Below are 17,504 nucleotides of genomic sequence, written 5' to 3' on the forward strand. Positions count from 1 at the left end.
AGTTCAAGATGAGGTTTGGATGGGGACACACAGCCAAACCATATCAGGACCCAAAAGATGAACAGGGGTCAATTAAGTGAAGAGGAGGTGAGGGGCTACAATGGAGCCTGGATATGTTCGAGACAGAGGCGAAAGCCTGGACAAAGGCCAGATGGAGAGAGCACGGTACAGTCAAAGAACCAAAATAAATTCAGTGTAACTGGATCATAGTGCCTGTTGGAGCCCAGCAAGAGGTGAGGGTCAAGGAGTTAAACCAAGACAAGAAAAGGAAAAGGACGGGAGTTTTAATAGATGTGGATTGGGATTTCTCAGAGTATGGTTACACCGCATACATCACATTCACTGGAGATGCTGGTTAGGAACGGGAACTTTTGGGGCTTTTTCTAGGCCTGGCTGGGGTTTCTCTCAGAGTTGGATTACACAGCGTACACACATTGCATTCCTTGGAGATGCTTGTTATGAATGGCAACTTCTGGGGCTCTTTCTGTGCCTGGGTGGAGTTTAGAAATCTTCACTTTAATAAGCTCCGCAGGTGAATGCTTTGCACACTAAAACCTGAGAAACACTTATGAAAATAGTTGAAAAGTCTTTGACAAGTCTCTCCACCAAAACTAATATTTTAGAATGAATCCCCACATCATAAAACCATAAAGACAAAGTTGGGAAAATTTGAGCACTGTGTGCATATACTGAGGAATTGTTAAACTTTTAAGGTGTCATAAGGTATTGTGTTTAAGGTCTTTAAAAAGAACCTTACGTTTTAGAAATGCATGCTGAGACACTTACGGATAAAACTATATGATGTGAGGGAGCGGCTTCAAAATGACCTTGGTAGGAGAAGGGAAGTGTAAATGCAACAAAATGAGTCATAAACCGACCATTATTGAAACCAGTGATGGCTGCATGGACACTCACTTCACCGTTTATTTACTTCCCAATGTTTGAAATCTTTCGCAATAAAGCATCGTTTAAAACTAAATTTCCATGGGATTGATTCATTTCATGCATTCACCGACATTTTGCTGAGTCCCAAATACGTGATCAGAGAGATGTTTCACACTGGATACGGATCTCCGTAGAGTCCAGGAACAAAGGCAGCATAATGGCTTCTTTGCAGGTAACTTTGTCCTTTCTCACGGGGATCAGCGCTCAGATCTCTTTTCTGTTGGCTTCTTTTTTCCTTTCAAATGAAAAGAAGGAGTACACAGTGAAGCCATCAAATCCAAGGACGACATAGCTCTTCTGGACAATGAACTGTCATATAGATCAAAGAAAACTACAGGAAACTTTCACAAAGCTGTGGAGGGAAAAGCAAACATTAGATGCAATTCAATGAGCTTGCAGTTAGGGGAGTGGATCTAGAGAAAACTGTTCAATGATACTTACAAGCTGATGAGCTCTGAGCCACGGTTACAATCTGGGAAAAGGATTCAAGAGGTATCGCCGGCTCTTTGCTGTAGACTTCAGCCCCCAAGGCCATGAGCCCAGGTCAGAGTGTTATTAGGTGCAGCCTGGAAACCCAAAAGAAGGCAGACTGAGGACAGGCTGGAAGGATGCAAACTACCCTGTATCTTTAATTCTAAGTGGCTATCAATTACAATTCAATAACAGATTTGGGGGGAAAATCCTACCACATCAAATGTACACACTGATAATAATACACACCCTAATTTCATAAATACTAAATATTGAAAAATGTGTCCCCTGAGAATTCACCATTTATTGGGAACTTAAACTTTATAGCATAATATCTATAACCTCATTTTATTCTAGTAGCAATCCTCTGTGGAAACCCACAGGTTTGGAAACTTGCCTCAGGTTACCTGACCGTATTAAGTAATAAAGTTGGGTTTCAAATGGGAACTCAGTGTCCTCTAACTGGGATATGTATCCAATTCCGGAGGGTAATTAGGCAAAAATAATAATCAGGAAACCAATTTCCAGATCCGCAACTTGCATAGGCCTTCTTCCCTAAAATGGAGTTACCTGAGAATAAGAATTAATTAACACACTAAGGCTTTTTCCATTTTACAAAAGAAAGGGGACCCAACGTGGGGAATGACTCCATGAATAATTCCATAGCTCACAGGGCCTGCTGCACCCTTGTACTGGTGGTGAGAATAATAACAATTTTCGGCCAGGTACTGTGGCTCACGCGTGTAATCCCAGCACTTTGGGAGGCTGAGGCGGGCAGATCACGAGGTCAGGAGATCAAGACCATCCTGGTTAACATGGTGAAACCCCGTCTCTACTAAAAATACAAAATATTAGCCGGGCGTGGTGGCGGGTGCCTGTAGTCCCAGCTACTCGGGAGGGTGAGGCAGGAGAACGGCGTAAACCCAGGAGGCAGAGCTTGCAGTGAGCTGAGATCGCGCCACTGCACTCCAGCCTGGGCGACAGAATGAGACTCCATCTCAAAAAATATATATATAAATAAAATAAAATAACAATTTTCATTTAATTACTTTGTTCTTTGCTCCCCCTACTCTTGGGGGAGAGTCCTACGAGAGCAAAAAAAAAAAAAAAACAAAAGAAAAAAGTATAAAATACTAAAAACGACTTTTTCCATGTATATAAATGTGATCTATAAAATACTCTGAAGCATAAGAAAATAATATGTCAGGATAAAAATCTGTGAAGGAAGTAGAAATAGTAATACGAGTTCCAGGAGATAAAAAGAAAGATGTAAAATTCCTGAATGCCAACCAGTTTTTTCATACATTTTAAAATGGATGAGAGGGGATATCAAATCGTCCATGTTACGTTCCACTGGATACGTTTTAAAGTGTGAAGTCACAGTAGGTTTTAAATATCAATATTTACAATAAGCCAGAAACCACAGTTTTTGCAGCTACTTAACTTTTGAACTTCATTTTTTAAATGTGCTGGGGGTACAGAGGGGCTAGCTTTACAAAATTCTGTTAGGGGTACATACATAAACAAGCAAGGCTGGTGGCCATGGGCCCTGCCTGTCTGATAACACTCTGTTTTTTCCACTTCTCTAACTTGGCCTCTAAACAGCACCTTCTCAGCACTTGGGTAATAATGACATCAAAAAGCAATGAAGGCCAGGTGCGATGGCTCCTGTCTGTGATCCTAGAACTTTGGGAGGCTGAGGCAGGTGGATCATCTGAGGTCAGGAGTTCGAGACCAGCCTGGCCAACATGGTGAAACCATGTCTCTGCTAAAATTACAAAAAAAATTAGCTGGAAGTGACGGTGCATGCCTGTAATCCCAGCTACTCAGGAAGCTGAAGCATGAAAATCGCTTGAACCCCCGGGGAGGTGGAGGTTGCAGTGAGCCAAGATCGCGCCACTGCACTCCAGCCTGGGCGACAGAGCAAGACTCTGTCTAAAAAAAAAAAAAAAAGCAATGAAGAAGTAAGCAACTCCCCCCTCCCATATCCTAAGAAGTAGAGAGAAAACTATTCTGTATGGGTTGAGACCCTATTATGGGGCAGGTCCTATTTGGGGCATTGCATTCATCCGTCTTTATTGCTTTAATAGGGACACTATCACCCCCATTTTACTGATGAGGAAATGGAGGCTCAGAGGAACACATAAGCTGTTTATGGTCTTACAGCTTCTATGGCTTACAGCTGGTAAGCACCAGAGCCAGGATTCAGCCCAGATCTGGCTTAATCCAAAGCCAATGCTTCTCCATGATACCATCCATGCTGCCTCCAGAAATCAGAGCAGAATTAGGGGCCACCTTGGTTTTATTTTCTTTCTCTGATACAAGTGAAGTAAGGCACAAAATCCTGCCCAGTTCTTTTCCTCCAGGCCTCAGAACATTCCCCAGAAAAGTGAGAAGGGCAAGCTCAGGGCTACCTCCAGCGCTAGCGCAGAGAGCGGGAGTATCAGCTGGCTGGCTGGAGCTGGCCAAGCCCCGCCTCTCCTCCTCCGGCTTCCCCCTCCATCCAGGCTCCACCGGGAACCTGTCCCAGACGCCTACCCCTCCCAAGCCAGAGGGATCAGAGGAAGGGAGGAAAACAATAGCAAAAACCAGGGCCCCTCGGACTTGCAGCTGAACGGGGATTTTCGTCGGATGTTGAGTTTACCTGGAATGCCCCGGTGTTATTTTGGGAAGGCAGACATCCCACGGAAACAATGAAGTGGAAAAGAAAACAGCTAAAGCAAATTCTAGAGCCCAGTTTTTGCCAAACCAGCCCCACGTGGCCTGGGTAGGCTCTGGAAGCCCAAGTCAGGCTGATGAAGAGCGGCTGAGGCCGTGGGTGTCTGGTTTACCAGGAGGGCACATGGAGGATGCAGGAAAAGGAAGAGCCATGTTCAAGTCCCCACATCAGTGATGAGGCCGAAAGACCCTGCGCCTCGCCACGTGGGAATAGCTTACAGTGAGCGGTGATGCCGCCTGGCCTGATCTAAGTGCTGGGCTCCACCATTCATTAGCTGAGTGACTTAGGCAAGTCATTTAACCTCTCAGTGCTTCCTTATCCTCATGCAGAAAATGTAGGTGGGGCGTGGTGGCTCACGCCTGTGATGCCAACACTTTGGGAGGCCGAGGCAGGTAGATCACCTGAGGTCAGGGGTTCAAGACCAGTCTGGGCAACATGGCAAAACCCCATCTCTACAAAAAATACAAAAATTAGCCCGACGTGATGATGCGTGCCTTCAGTCCCAGCTACTTGGCAGGGTGAAGTGGGAAGATCACTTGAGCCGGGGAGGCAGAGGCTGCAGTGAGGCATGATCGCACCACTGCATTCCAGCCTGGTCAACAGAGCGAGACCCTGTCTCGGAAAAAAAAAAAAAAAAGGGCAGTGGGAGTGGGGGCGATTTGCTTTAAAGGAACAGAGGAAAGGTAAAATATATCACTATATAATTATATATAAAAAATATATAATTATATATAAATATATATCTTATATGTCCTTAGATATAGGTGTATATTTTCATATATAATTGATGAGAATTATAGATTATAGAGAGCAGTCATCTGGGAAAAAGTTTATAAACTGCTCTCAGGCACTGGGGAGAATTTACTCAAGAGGAAAGGCCTAGGGAAGAAGGAAAGAGGTAAAGTCCACTGAGCCAGCAGGGACCGAAAAGGGAGATCCCTCGAAGCTCCCTGTGCATAGTTTGACTTTGGTTTGCAGCATGGGCTCCTCCTATGCAGAATATTACATACTATTTTGGCTCTCTATGGCCCCTGTGAGACATCATTTATTTTTAGGGATTTATTGAGAATCTGTTGAATGCAATGCACCACGCTAGCATGGCAGGGAATCAGGAGCTAAGTCAAACAGGCCCCCAAGAGCTGCCTCCTGGCTGTCCCCAAGTCCTCAAGCCGCTGAGCTCACCTTTTCCTTTAGCGGCCAGGTCAACTGCCTGGTGCTGTCTTCCCACTTGCAGTCAGAATTTCAAGACTTTTTCATCCTCCTGCTCCAACCCCCGGTAATTTTGCAGAGCTACATGTCTCCCAATCTCATTTCTTGTTTAGACTGGGAGAACTGTGAGAGATACCCTCATAGGTGTGTCCCCTGCAGATGTCGCCTGCTTTTCATGCGGCCTCATCCCACACATGATGTGTCCCTCTCCCCACACTCCCTAAAGAAGCACTGACCTGAGACAGCTGACGGAACCAACATTTACCCTTTGGTAGGAGCAGGGGATGACCGATGACCGATGACCGTGAAGTACAGGAGAGGGCACAGTTCACACCACTGCCCTGCGCTTCCTTGGCCAATCCTCCTCAGGGACCTTCTCTGCCAGCCATTCTAGTGCTCCTGGTTCCACCCACTGCCATGCTGTCCACAGAAACTGTCTCCTCTTCTCCCCTCTTCCAGACTCTGCCATCCCTCAAGAGGAAACACCATCATACCTCTTTCCTTTTGACTTCCAAGGACTCTTGGAAGTTTCTGTTAGTCTTTTATATGGAGCAATTCAACCCGCCTTTGCTCCAACCCTCTCCCATCAAGGACTCCTCAGTGTAATTCTTTGAATCCTCACAGATACAGAATGAATGGAAATGGATCCATTAAGGCACCATACTGGAAGAAGCTCCCTTAGAGGATGTAGGACAGGCAGTGGAGAAAGGGTCCTACTGAGTACTAGGCACTGTGTTTGGTCCTTTGCACATCCTGTCTCATTTCATTCTCCCAACAGTGCTGTGAAGCGTTATTTTTATCCTCATTTTATAGGTTAGGAAACAGGCACAGAGAGGTTAGGGCATCTGCCTGAGTCAGCAAGTGAGGCCCAGGCTGTGCCTGGTTGGAGGTTGGGAGAGAGTGGGCAGGAGAGCATTGCTTTCCATTACCAAATGGGCCGTCATTTCCCAGAACAGTTCTGACTGTGGTCAGCTGGTATAAGCAACAGTTTCCAGCCATTCCACACAGTACCTGTCCCCAAAGGTGCAGAAGCCAGACAAGTGTAAAAGCCCAGGCGTGAGTGTGGGCTAAGGTTGGCACCTTGGCCAGCCTCAAATCTCCACGGGCACGTTGATGTCATGAAAGGGAGGTTCTGCTCTTCAGTGGTTCCCAGCGACCTGGCTGATGACAACGTCTTGCCTTAGTGTGTTAGTGTCCTAGGACCGCCTTAACAAATTGCTACCAACTGAGTTGGCTTAAGACAACGGAAATGTATTCTCTCACCATTCTAGAGACTAGAAGTCCAAAATAAAGGGTGACAGCAGGGTCATGCTGTCTCCAAAGGCTCTAGAGGAGAATCCTTCCCCACCTGTTCCAGCTTCTGTGGCTTCTGGCATTCCCTGGCTGTGGTGGCCTAACTCCATTTCTGTCTTTATCTTCACACGGCTTTCCCCTGTGTGTCTCAAGTCTTCCTCTCACTTGTTTTTTTTTTTAAATAAAGACATCAGTCGTTAGATTTAGGCCCCACCTGAGAGATCCTTAGGGTCTTCTCTTCAGAATAATGTTAATCCTTAATTACACCTGCAAAGACCCTATTTCCAAATAAAGTCACATTCATAGGTACATGGAGTTAGGACCTGGACGTGTCTTTCGGAGGGACACAGTTCAACCCACCATGTTTGGTCTGGGGTTACTTTAAAATTCGGGCTTGTTGGCTTTGTGACTTAAAAAATGCTAGAGAGGAAAGTTCTAGAGCCAAGTAAAGGGGAAGGATTGCAGGCCCAAAGTCACAGCAATGGAAAAACCATTAGCACCAGGAAGCAGGAAAGCCCTCTGGAATGCCTTGCTGCTGTCCTGCCCCATTTCTCACTCCTCTCCTTGCAACATCCCAGTTGAGGAGAGAATGAGCCACATCTTTCCTGAAACATCCAGTGGAGCTCGCTGGAGAACCTGCAAGAGCCGGCAAACCCAGGAGCTTTGCCGTCCATTCCTGGAAGCAGACTTTGTGTCTTCATCCACCAAGGCCCTGGCTCTCAACACTCACTGTGGTGACAAGAACATGGCACCTTGACCATACACAGTCCTTCTATTTTTCAGAAGCAGGTAAGCACAGATTACTGGGATGGAGTGAGTAGAAGATATAAATCAGACCGGGCACAGTGGCTCGCACCTGTAACCCCAGCACTTTGGGAGGCCAAAGCGGGCAGATCGCTTGAGTTCAGGAGTTCAAGACTAGTCTAGGCAACATAGTGAGATGCTGTCTTATAAAAATATTAAATAAAAGTTAAAGACCAAGGCTTGGGGTTTGTGGGTGCTTTGCCAGGACCTGTTCTTGGGCAGAATGGAATATATACTCAATTCTGAGGAGGGAAGAGGAAGGTCATGGCTAAAAGGTAGGCTCTGAAATCAGACTCCCTGAGCTCAAATCCCAGCACTCTCTACTTGCCACTTAGACCTCAGGTAGGGGAGGGGGATATAAATGTTTGAGCCTCAGTCCCCTCCTCTGTAAAAGGGGGGCAGTAAATGTACCTGCTTCACACAGTTGCAAGGTGTGAATGAGGCAATACATGTAAAACACAGTGCCTATAGTATCACATTGGGGTTTTTTTTGGTGGTTTTGTTTTGTTTTGTTTTTTTGACACAGGGTCTCGCTCTGTCACCCAGGCTAGAGTGCGATGGAGTGATCTCGGCTCACTGCAGCCTTGACCTCCTGGGCTCAAGCAGTTTTCCCACCTCTGCCTTCAAAGTAGCTGGGACTAGAGGCATGTGCCACCACGCCCAGCTAATTTTTGTATTTTTTTGTAGAGATGGGGTTTCGCCATGTTGCCCAGGCTAGTCTAGAACTCCTGAGCTCAAGTGGTCCACCCGCCTCGACCTCCCAAAGTGCTGGGATTACAGGCATGTGCCACTATGCTCAGCCCCACACTCGTCTTTAAGAAAATTAAAATAAAATTGTTGTAAACACAGTGCCTGGCACAGAATAGATGCTCAATAAACACCAGCTGCTACGATTAGAGGGGAAATCATCATAATTGTTGGATTAAAACATAATAAAAGACCCCAGTTGCCTTGTTCAAGGCAGTATTTTCAGAGACAAAGTTTTAAAAGTTTAAAAAGAGGTCAGTATTTTAAGTCATGTCAGCTCCATAGACACAGAATGCTGAAAAGGCACCAAGCCCTCTCTCGGTTTGCAGGGAAGCGCTCCTCTCCCGTCTGAGGGCTGTCGTTCCAGCCGAGAGATCAGCACAATGGACTCTGGGATGGACATTGTTCTCCAACAGGCCTGGCCCTGGCCCAGCTGGGGTGAGCATTTCCTTTGCGGCATTTCAAAAGGCGACAGTCCCGAAAGATAATTAAAAATCAGCTAGCAGTGGTGACCAAGAGAAAGGCACTGAGCCCTCCCAGTGTGCAGGAGATAGGGCATCCCAGGTTATTAATTAAGTGTGCTCACATTTGCATGGTGTAGAGGACAATGATCAAGCTGGAGCTGTCAGCTTTAAATGGTGTTTGCATTTCTGGATGGCTTGTTGGCGGGGAGGGTCAGGGAGGCTCTCTAAAGTCATTTTTGGGAGTCTGGAGGAATGGTTAACAACTTGCACTTCACCTCGTTTTACCCTGCAACTCCATGGAAATTCCGGAAAGTCTTGGTTTTAATGGTCTCTTGCATAGGCTCATCATCTCTCTACTACCCCCTTCCATGCTGGACAAACGGAAGGGCATGTAATATGGTGTGGCAGGGACTCAGGGGTCCAGAAGTTCCCAGATGTGTGCAGCTGTGGAATCTGCCACCATGCCCCACACACACCAGCCTCTGCAACCAGACGGAGAGATGAGAGGTAAGGGGTGAGGATGTGATTGATTTCCATCCTCAGCCCTCCAAGGAGGAGGCTGCCAAAGAAAACAAAGGCTACTGCAGTGGGGGAGCTGGTGGTGACAACATGTACCAGGGCCACAGGGCAGCCAGCATGGCACCTGGATCTGATCAAGATGGAGTTTTCATCCCCATCTGCCTGTTAATATCTCCTTTACCAGTCGCCGCCCCCTAATAAGGGGTATGCCATAGACTGGAAGTCACTGGGGACCTGCCCAGCACCCTGATCTAGGCGTTGATTAACCCACTCTCCTTCATCCTGCCTCCCATCCACATGGTCCAATCAGAGGCTGCCATGCTTGCACAATGTGACACGGTCTCTATGAACACATTAATTGGTCCTGATGTAGAACTTGACCCAAGACCAGGGTGAAGTTGAGAGATTTATTTTCTTTCCAGGTGTTCCAATAACGTGTAAAACGTGGAAGTCGATAGCAGCCATCTTCTGCCATGATAATTGGGAAGAGAGAAAGCCTATAGTGATAATAAAGTCAAATTATCCTAAATGCTAATCCCAGTTCCGCTGCTTACTCTCTGTGTGTATTTAGGGAAATTCCTTAGTCTCTCTGAATTTGATAAATAAGAATATGAATACCTGTCACGTGGGGTTGCTGAGAGGCTTGGATGATATGTATCAAAAGCAAAACACCTAGAGGTGATCAATAAATGGAGATCCTCCTTCCCTCTCCCTTCCTTTTCCAAGATCAAGGGCAGCCAGAGTGATATGGTCCTAATCCATTGTTTAAGCATAATTGCAATTAAGCAGGGAGTTTAACTGAGCCCAAATACAGTTCTTGCTAGCTCATAAAGGATTTCTTTTTACCAGGTGAACATGTTAATACAATTCCATTGCAGACACACTACTGAGGAACACAAAGGTGAATATAGTGAGAGTTATACTCTCAAGTAGCTGCATGTGACATACAACAAATTCTATGACAGTCAGTAGGGCCTGTGCCCAGGATAGTGTGATGGGCTCGTGCTAACCCTGATGCTTCGCTTCACCTGTCAATGAGGACCCCATTTGGACAGGGTTAGGAAGACCTATCTGTGTTAGCCCAGCTTCTGCCTGAGTGGGTTGTACTATTACTAGTGGGCTGCTAGTACAGTTTGTCTGTAATCATCAGAGGAGAAGCCATGATCCCTCAGCTCCTCTGATGCCCTGAAAGCAAGAGAGGTTACCAGAATGTGCTAGAGAAGAGAGATCATGTAGAGTCACACACACAGAGACAACAGGGCCTTGGGACTGGGGAGGAAGGAGGGTTGGGAGCAGCAGTCAGTGATGCAAGTAACAGTGGGAGCAGGGAAAGAGGTGTCATCTGTAGGTGTCAGCCTACAGATAGGAGAGGCTTGAACTGTGTCTCATCATCAGTGATGACCAGCATATATTTTGCTCCTATCATGGGCTAGGTCTTGCATTGTGTTTTATTTGCATAGTCTTATTTAATTCTCAAACAATCCCATGGAGCAGACATGATCAATATCTAAACTTTACAGATAAGAAAACGAATGTTAGGGAGGTAAAATGACTTGTCCAAGGTCATACTGCTGGTAAGTGGTGGAGTCAGGGCCCGGACCCAGGTCCTTATGATTTCAGAGTCCCTGAGCCACTGTTTCTATACTACTTCCAATACTGAAGCCAAACAAAGCCTTTGGAATCAGCCCTTTGCAATTTGATGCGTGGTCCCTAGATTGGCATCACGGGCATCACCTGGGAGCTTGTTAGACATCTAGACTCTCAGGCTCCACCCCAGACCTGCTGAATTAGAAGCATTTCACCAAGATCCCCTGGTGTTTTGCATGCATTTTCAAGTTTGAGAGACCCAGCTCCAAATTAGAGCATCATTTCTCACCTGTTTTTCTTCCGTTGCTAGTATGCCAGGATGTTAATAGGAATTAAAAGGGAAAAAAGGTTCATGGCCAAATGAGTTCAGGAAAAAGTGACTTAAACAAAGCCAGACTGGCTTCTTCGTTACTGGATTTCTCAGAACCATTAATAAGCTGACATATATATATATGTGTGTGTGTGTGTGTATATATATATATATATCATGTGCTAATTGGGGGTGGAGTTTACAGGATTCCTCACTTATTTGACCTTTGAGACTTCTTCTTCTTCTTTTTTTTTTGAGAAGCAGCTTGCAAAACTAGTGTACTAAATAATTCACTTTTGAGAATGACTGATTTAAACCAACTGCCTTCTAGCACAGCTGTGTAAATGAGGTCCAGAGAAGTTATTGATTTGTCCAAGGTGGCAGTCAGTGGGTGGCTTTGCCAGGACAGCACATGAGGCCCTGTGTGCAGTGCTCTTTCCAAGATACTGACCTGGGAGGCCCAGAATTTTGCATCCTTCGTCTCCTCAGCTTCATTTCCAGCTGTGAGGAAGTAACCGTGCCCCATGATCAAGCCTGACAAAAGGTAGATAGAGGCAAACAGGATAACTTGTGCTAAGCTCTTCTCCAGAGGCAAAGCCACTGGCCTGAGATCAAAAAGCCAACCAGTGGTGAGGCAAAGAAGCAAAGAAGGGACCCCAGATGCATCGGGTTACAGTGCTCAGGGTTCCTCCCTCCCTGAAGATGAAGGTCCTTCCAGCCTCGCAGCCACAGCAGACAGAGCTAGGCCCAGAGATAGTGCGAAGGTTGGGTCCTAAGAAGGGGGCCTGGCCTCTCCCTGGCTGAGCCTTGGAAAGCTCAACCACCAGGTCACAAAACATAATGACCTGACATAATGACACAATGAGTCACAACCCAGCCCTTGGGAGAAAAAACAGACAGTGAGGTGTTATGAGAGTTTTTCTGGACCATCTGAAAGGGGACAGGGACGGAGTCAGTGCTACCACCTGGCTGGGGCTCTCATGTTAAGGGACTTCTCTGGATCTCAGAGAGTGAGCTCCTCCAACTTCTACTAATGGTTGAGCAGTTGGGTAGAGCAAGCCCAATTCCTTGTTGAGAAGCCAGCTGTGCATCTGGGCATCTCAGTGAGAGATCCCGTGAGAATGAGAGAAGCGTTAGGGTTGGGGTTAGAGTTAGGGTCATGGAGGCAGCTCCCTCATCAGCCCCCAAAATGGGTTCATCTCCTCTGGTGCTTCTACCTGTCTCCCTTCTGGACTGTCCTCTATTTTCCCTTTATTTGGACATCAAGGACTCTTCCACGTGATCCTTTGAACTCAGGCCTCACAGACACAGAGTGAATGGAGATCATTCCATTGGGCCGCCATGGTGGAGGGCGCTCCTTCGAGGAAGTAGGGAAGGAGATGGAGAAAGGGCCTCACCGAACGCCAGCCGCTGCGCTAGGCCCTTTACTCATGTTGTCTCATTTCATTCTCCCAACAGTCCTGTGAAACAAGCATTATTTTTATCCTCATTTGATAGGTTAGGAAACAGAGGAGCACAGAGAGGTTAAGCCATCTGCCTGTAATCACCAAGTGAGGCATCCGAGATGTGACCCCACAGATTTTGGACCCTGACACCCTCTTGGGCAAGGGAACTTTTTAGTCTGGGTAACCAGATCTAGAGAGAGAAAAGAAAGTGGGGACTCGCAACATCCATACTCCTGGAAGGGACAGTCCTACTCTGGCCTGACCATGTTTGGGCCCCTTGAACCCACTGCACAGCACAGAGCCAGAGAAGGTGAGGCTGACTTCATCCTGGACTGGTAACGTCTGAAGCCCCGGGTGGAGCCAGGTGTCAGTGTGTTGAAGCTTCTCTGGTGATTCTAAAGCACAGCCAAGGTTGAGAACCAGCTTTCTCACTTTATAGAAACATTGAGCTCACAGAGGTGAAGCCGTTTTTCCAAGGGTGAGTTACTGGAACACCAAGGTCTTCTAGTTGTCCACCAGCTAGAACAGGTTTCAGAAACACCTCTCCCAGTTCCTAGCTCTGTAAACTTGGGCACGTCATTTAACCTCACAATGAAAGACTTAAATGTACGTAAACTCTTTGGATGGCGTTAAATGGGCAAGAAACATCAATCTTCTCCCTACCCTTCCCCCACCCCAAATCCAGCCCTCTTTCTGCTACACAGCAGTGGAGGAGAGTGCGAGAAAGGATGGGCTTCAGAATCTGACTATTGCTGAACTGTAAGGACAGGGCAGGTGGTGGGTGCCCTGGGGGTGTTGCCTGCCCACAGGAGTCCTGGGAAAGGACCTCTGTGTGATAGGAAAGACCAGTGTATTTCCTACTCTCACGCAACACTCAGCACAACACTTCTGACACCAGATGAACAAGGGCTGTTTTCCCACACACCAAGCAAGCGATTCTCCAGCAGACCTGGAGACAGTGTCAGATCTCAAAGCTCAGCCCCACAAGACTGCCCTCAAATTCAGATGCCAAGTGTAAGTCCTGGTTGTGACCTGTACTTTTGACCAAACGGGCTATAAATTGGGGTTCCCATGGCCCTCTCCTTGGGTTCAATTAATTTGCTACAGCAGCTCACAGAATTTCAGGGAAACACTTTATTTATGTTTACCAGTTTATTATAAAGGATTGTTACAAAAGATGCAGATGACGGCCTGGGGGAAGAGATGCACATGCATGTAGGAAGGAGCACGGAGCTTCCACACCCTCCCCAGTGCGGCACCCTCCAGGGACCCGTCCAGCTATCTAAAAGCTCTCCAAGCTGAGCCATTTTTGGTGTTTATGGAGACTTCATTACGTAGGCATGATTGATTAAACCATTGGCCATTGGTGATCTGCTCAACCTTCAGCCCCTGTCCCCTTGTCGAGGTTAGGGGATGGGGCTGAAAGTCTCAACGCTCTAACCACATGGGTGGTTTCCCTGGCAACCAGTCTCCATCCTGAGCCTATCCAGGAACCCACTAGGAGCCACCTCATTAGAACATAATATGCTCTTATCACCCAGGAAATTCCAAGGGATTTAGGAGCTCTGTGTCGGACATTTCTATCACCCAGGAAATTATAGAGGTCTTAGGAGCTCTGCGTCAGGAACTGGGGTCAAAGACCAAATATCTGAACAAAAGAGTCTCCTAGCACCCCTATCTACCAGGGTTTTAGGAGCCAGAAATCAGGAGCTGAGACCAAATCCATGTTTCTTTTCTTTTTTCTTTTTCTTTTTTCTTTTTTGAGACAAAGTCTCACTCTTGTTGCCCAGGCTGGAGTGCAATGGCACGATCTCGGCTCTCTGCAACCTCTGCCTCCCGGGTTCAAGCGATTCTCCTGCCTCAGCCTCCTGAGAAGGTGGGATCACAGGTGCGTGCCACCATAGCCAACTAATTTTTGTATTTCGCTTTGATATTTAGCTTTTTCATAGGAACCATTGTACTGCTTTTGTCATAAAAAGTAATGCATTTTTAAATACTGGTATAAATATTTGCAGAACACCAGTTACCTATGTTTTTCAGTGGACTTTCAAGGAAAATCAGTCATTTGGAGAAAGATTTTCAAATCATTGCAACCTAGGCACGATTCAGTGACCTCTTCCTTATCTTTTCTGTTTTCAGAGCAGCTTCCTTAGCACTGGGGCTACCCTTCACTTTCCCAACCAGAAGGGTTTTTGACCTAAGCAGCTCCTCTGTCCCTGCTCTTGCCTGGGCACCTAAAGCACCCCCTGCCCTTGTCCCCATCACCCCCACCCGTCTCCCCACCACCCCCTGCCCTTCTCCCCACCACCCCCCACACTTCTTCCCAGCCCCTCCCGCCCTTCTCCCCGCCACCCCTGCCCTTCTCCCCACCACCCCCACACCCAGGTATGCCACATCAGAAACCCACATGTGTATCCACCTTTCCCCAGTACAGAGAAGACACCTGCCTCCAGTTCGTGGGATTAATTACCCCTTAATTACTCCCTTAATACGTGATAACTTTCAGTGCAGGAGAGGGCAGAGGCTCTAAAACACAATTGTGCTAGAGAAACTTCATTGTTTTGTTCCAGAAAGTGGTCCCATCCCTGGCTGCCTCATACGTGATGTCGTAAGGAGGCAGCAACAGGGAGCACTTCAAAAGGAGAAACTTTCCAAAAATAAACCAAAGGTGGCCTATGTGCACAGGTTCAAGTCCATGAGGCAGCCTCTCTGTTCTTTTATGCTGTTTGTCCCAACACTGCTACTTGCCCAGCCCAGCGCAAACAGGCATGGAGATGCTGAGCGTCAACACGGGGGAGTCATATCACGCGATCACAGATCACAGCTTAGGTGCAGTCATTCGAGCCACTGAGCCTGCTGTTCTGTGTAGTGAGCATATGCCCCAGGAGCCAGAAGCCAGCCATCTGCCTGAGTCAGCCCTGGCACCCATATGTGTGTGCGTGAGTCTAGTGCTTAGTGATACACACTTCCACACAACATGGTCCCTAAATGTAAGACAGTCAGTCCATTGCATGTGCACCCAAAATCACAGCAGCTGTTCCCAAGCTGATGGAAACACCAATTTGTCAGAGTCTTCAACAAGGTATCTTCTGAGGGAAGAGTCAAGGGTGAGTCTGATCATAGGGGATCTTTCCTTGTTTGTTGACTTTACAGAGTAACTCTGTTTAAAATGTTACTCCCTATATGTGTACGTTGCAGACACCCCTGGATTCTTTGGGGGCAGTTCCTCAGGTCCTGCTACATTTGCTGTTGACATTCCCTTGTTTTCTTTCCGTCTAGCTCCAGACCCTTGTCCCCAGGTTTTGACCTCACCCAGACCTTTGCCTGGGATGGAAAGCTGCTTCACTGCAGGAGACACCTGAAGTACCTGAGTTGGTTCAGAGACTACCAGAAGTTTTTGGACTTCTTCTAGTCCTTTAATGGCCAAAAGGACTCAAGAGCCTGGTATGTAATGGAAAAGGCATCACCTCTCTCCTGGAATGTAGCTGGAAGGACCAATCCCTTCATAGTTACAGGGATCTGAGCTATGAAGACACTGGCCAGGCGACAAGGCCCTGGGCTCAGACACAGATGAAGTTTCTCTGGAAGAGAAATCTGGCCTCTTACAGACCTGGGAAGTGCCAAGGCTTAGCTCCTGAGAAGGATCGCTGGTGCTAACAGCTGGGAGTCAGGGCTCCAGGGCCACTTGTATGGAAGCTGGTGTCCGTGGTGCAGGAGGATGGGAGCTGTGGATTCTGCACCTGCCTCCCCACAGGCTGGCCCCTCAGAGAGCTCCTGTGGTGTCAGAACCCTCTCACAAGCGCCTGCCGTGGTTATCAGCTCAAGCCGAGTGCTTCTGGAGTGTGGACGGGGGCAGAGGGAGAGAAGCAGCCATGGGCTTCCTGCCAGGAAGCTCAGCAGCTCCGAGGAGGCTGGAGAGTCATGGGACACAGTGCGTCCTCCCCAGAGCAGCCTCCGGCCTGCCAGTTCAGAGCACACACTTGGAGGCAAGAAGGCTGAGGTCTAACCCTACTCCTGCTAGGGGCCAGCTGAGAGCTGTGGACAAGTCATTCAGCTTCTCTGAGCCGCAGTCTTCTCACCTATAAAGTGGGGGTAATAATACCCTCCTCACAAGGTTGTTGCAAGGCTTTATGGGGAAAAATACAAAGGGCACAGAGTTGTTTAGTAGGGGGTGGGCCTGTGGGAAAAGGCGGGGCCATGAGATGCCCAGGGGAGGAAAGGACAGATGGGGACCCCAGACAATGAAAGCATCTTTGCATCCTCAATGATATCATCTGGGTTTTGCTTGTTTGTTTGTTTGTTTTTTGAGACAGAGTCTCGCTCTGTCCCCTAGGCTGGAGTGCAGGGGAGAATTTCAGCTCACTGCAACCTGCACCTCCTGGCTTTAAGCGATTCTCCTGCCTCAGCCTCCTGAGTAGCTGGGATTACAGGTTCCAGCCACCATGCCTGGCTAATTTTTGTATTTTTAGTAGAGACAGGGTTTTGCCATGTTGGCCAGGATGGTCTCGAGCTCCTGACCTCAGGTGATCCACCCTCCTCGGCCTCCCAAAGCGCTATGATTACAGGTGTGAGCCACCGCACCCGGCCCATCTCAAGTTTTTTTTTTTGTTTGTTCCTTATAAAGGCTATGAGGAGAGGAAGGGGCCTAGAACACAGGATGGTGGAAGAGGGGCTCATGGGTGGAGGGGAGGAGAGCAGATGAGCAGGGACCCTCCCCCTTCCTTGGCAACCATGGGGTTTGCCACACATATATCCCATGTATCAGGTGGAGATGTCAACTTCTATGAACTGAAATAAACTGTTTCCCTATTTATAAAATGAAGAGCACTTCAAGTCTGTCCAAATACACCCAGGTGTCTCTAGATACCCCGAGCCTGAGAAATCACCTGTGTAGATGCACACAGGCAGACACTCACGCGTATGCACAATCACACACACTCGCGTTTTGTTACAGAGGTTCAAATTAGCTGATAGTTGAGGATAGCCATGGG

At 47.5% G+C, this 17,504-nt stretch overlaps 2 long non-coding RNA genes across 3 annotated transcripts; one reads left to right on the forward strand and one right to left on the reverse strand.

The window, feature by feature from the left end:
• Positions 1 to 916: 916 nt before the first annotated feature.
• On the reverse strand, positions 917 to 5,513 carry LOC105479705 (uncharacterized). Its single transcript, XR_011611582.1, has 3 exons — positions 5,318 to 5,513; positions 1,387 to 1,511; positions 917 to 1,297 (listed from the first exon to the last, which is right to left on the reverse strand). It is a non-coding gene; the product is annotated as an uncharacterized lncRNA (long non-coding RNA).
• On the forward strand, positions 3,945 to 17,286 carry LOC105479706 (uncharacterized). Of its 2 annotated transcripts, XR_011611581.1 has the most exons (5): positions 3,945 to 4,422; positions 7,216 to 7,426; positions 8,518 to 8,626; positions 14,304 to 14,401; positions 15,793 to 17,286. It is a non-coding gene; the product is annotated as an uncharacterized lncRNA (long non-coding RNA). The 2 variants fall into 2 exon arrangements; XR_986033.2 differs by lacking the exon at positions 3,945 to 4,422 and having other exon boundaries at positions 7,144 to 7,426.
• Positions 17,287 to 17,504: the final 218 nt, after the last annotated feature.

This window comes from Macaca nemestrina, chromosome 13 (genome assembly GCF_043159975.1).
Source record: "Macaca nemestrina isolate mMacNem1 chromosome 13, mMacNem.hap1, whole genome shotgun sequence".
In the NCBI taxonomy this organism is placed as follows: Eukaryota; Metazoa; Chordata; class Mammalia; order Primates; family Cercopithecidae; genus Macaca; species Macaca nemestrina.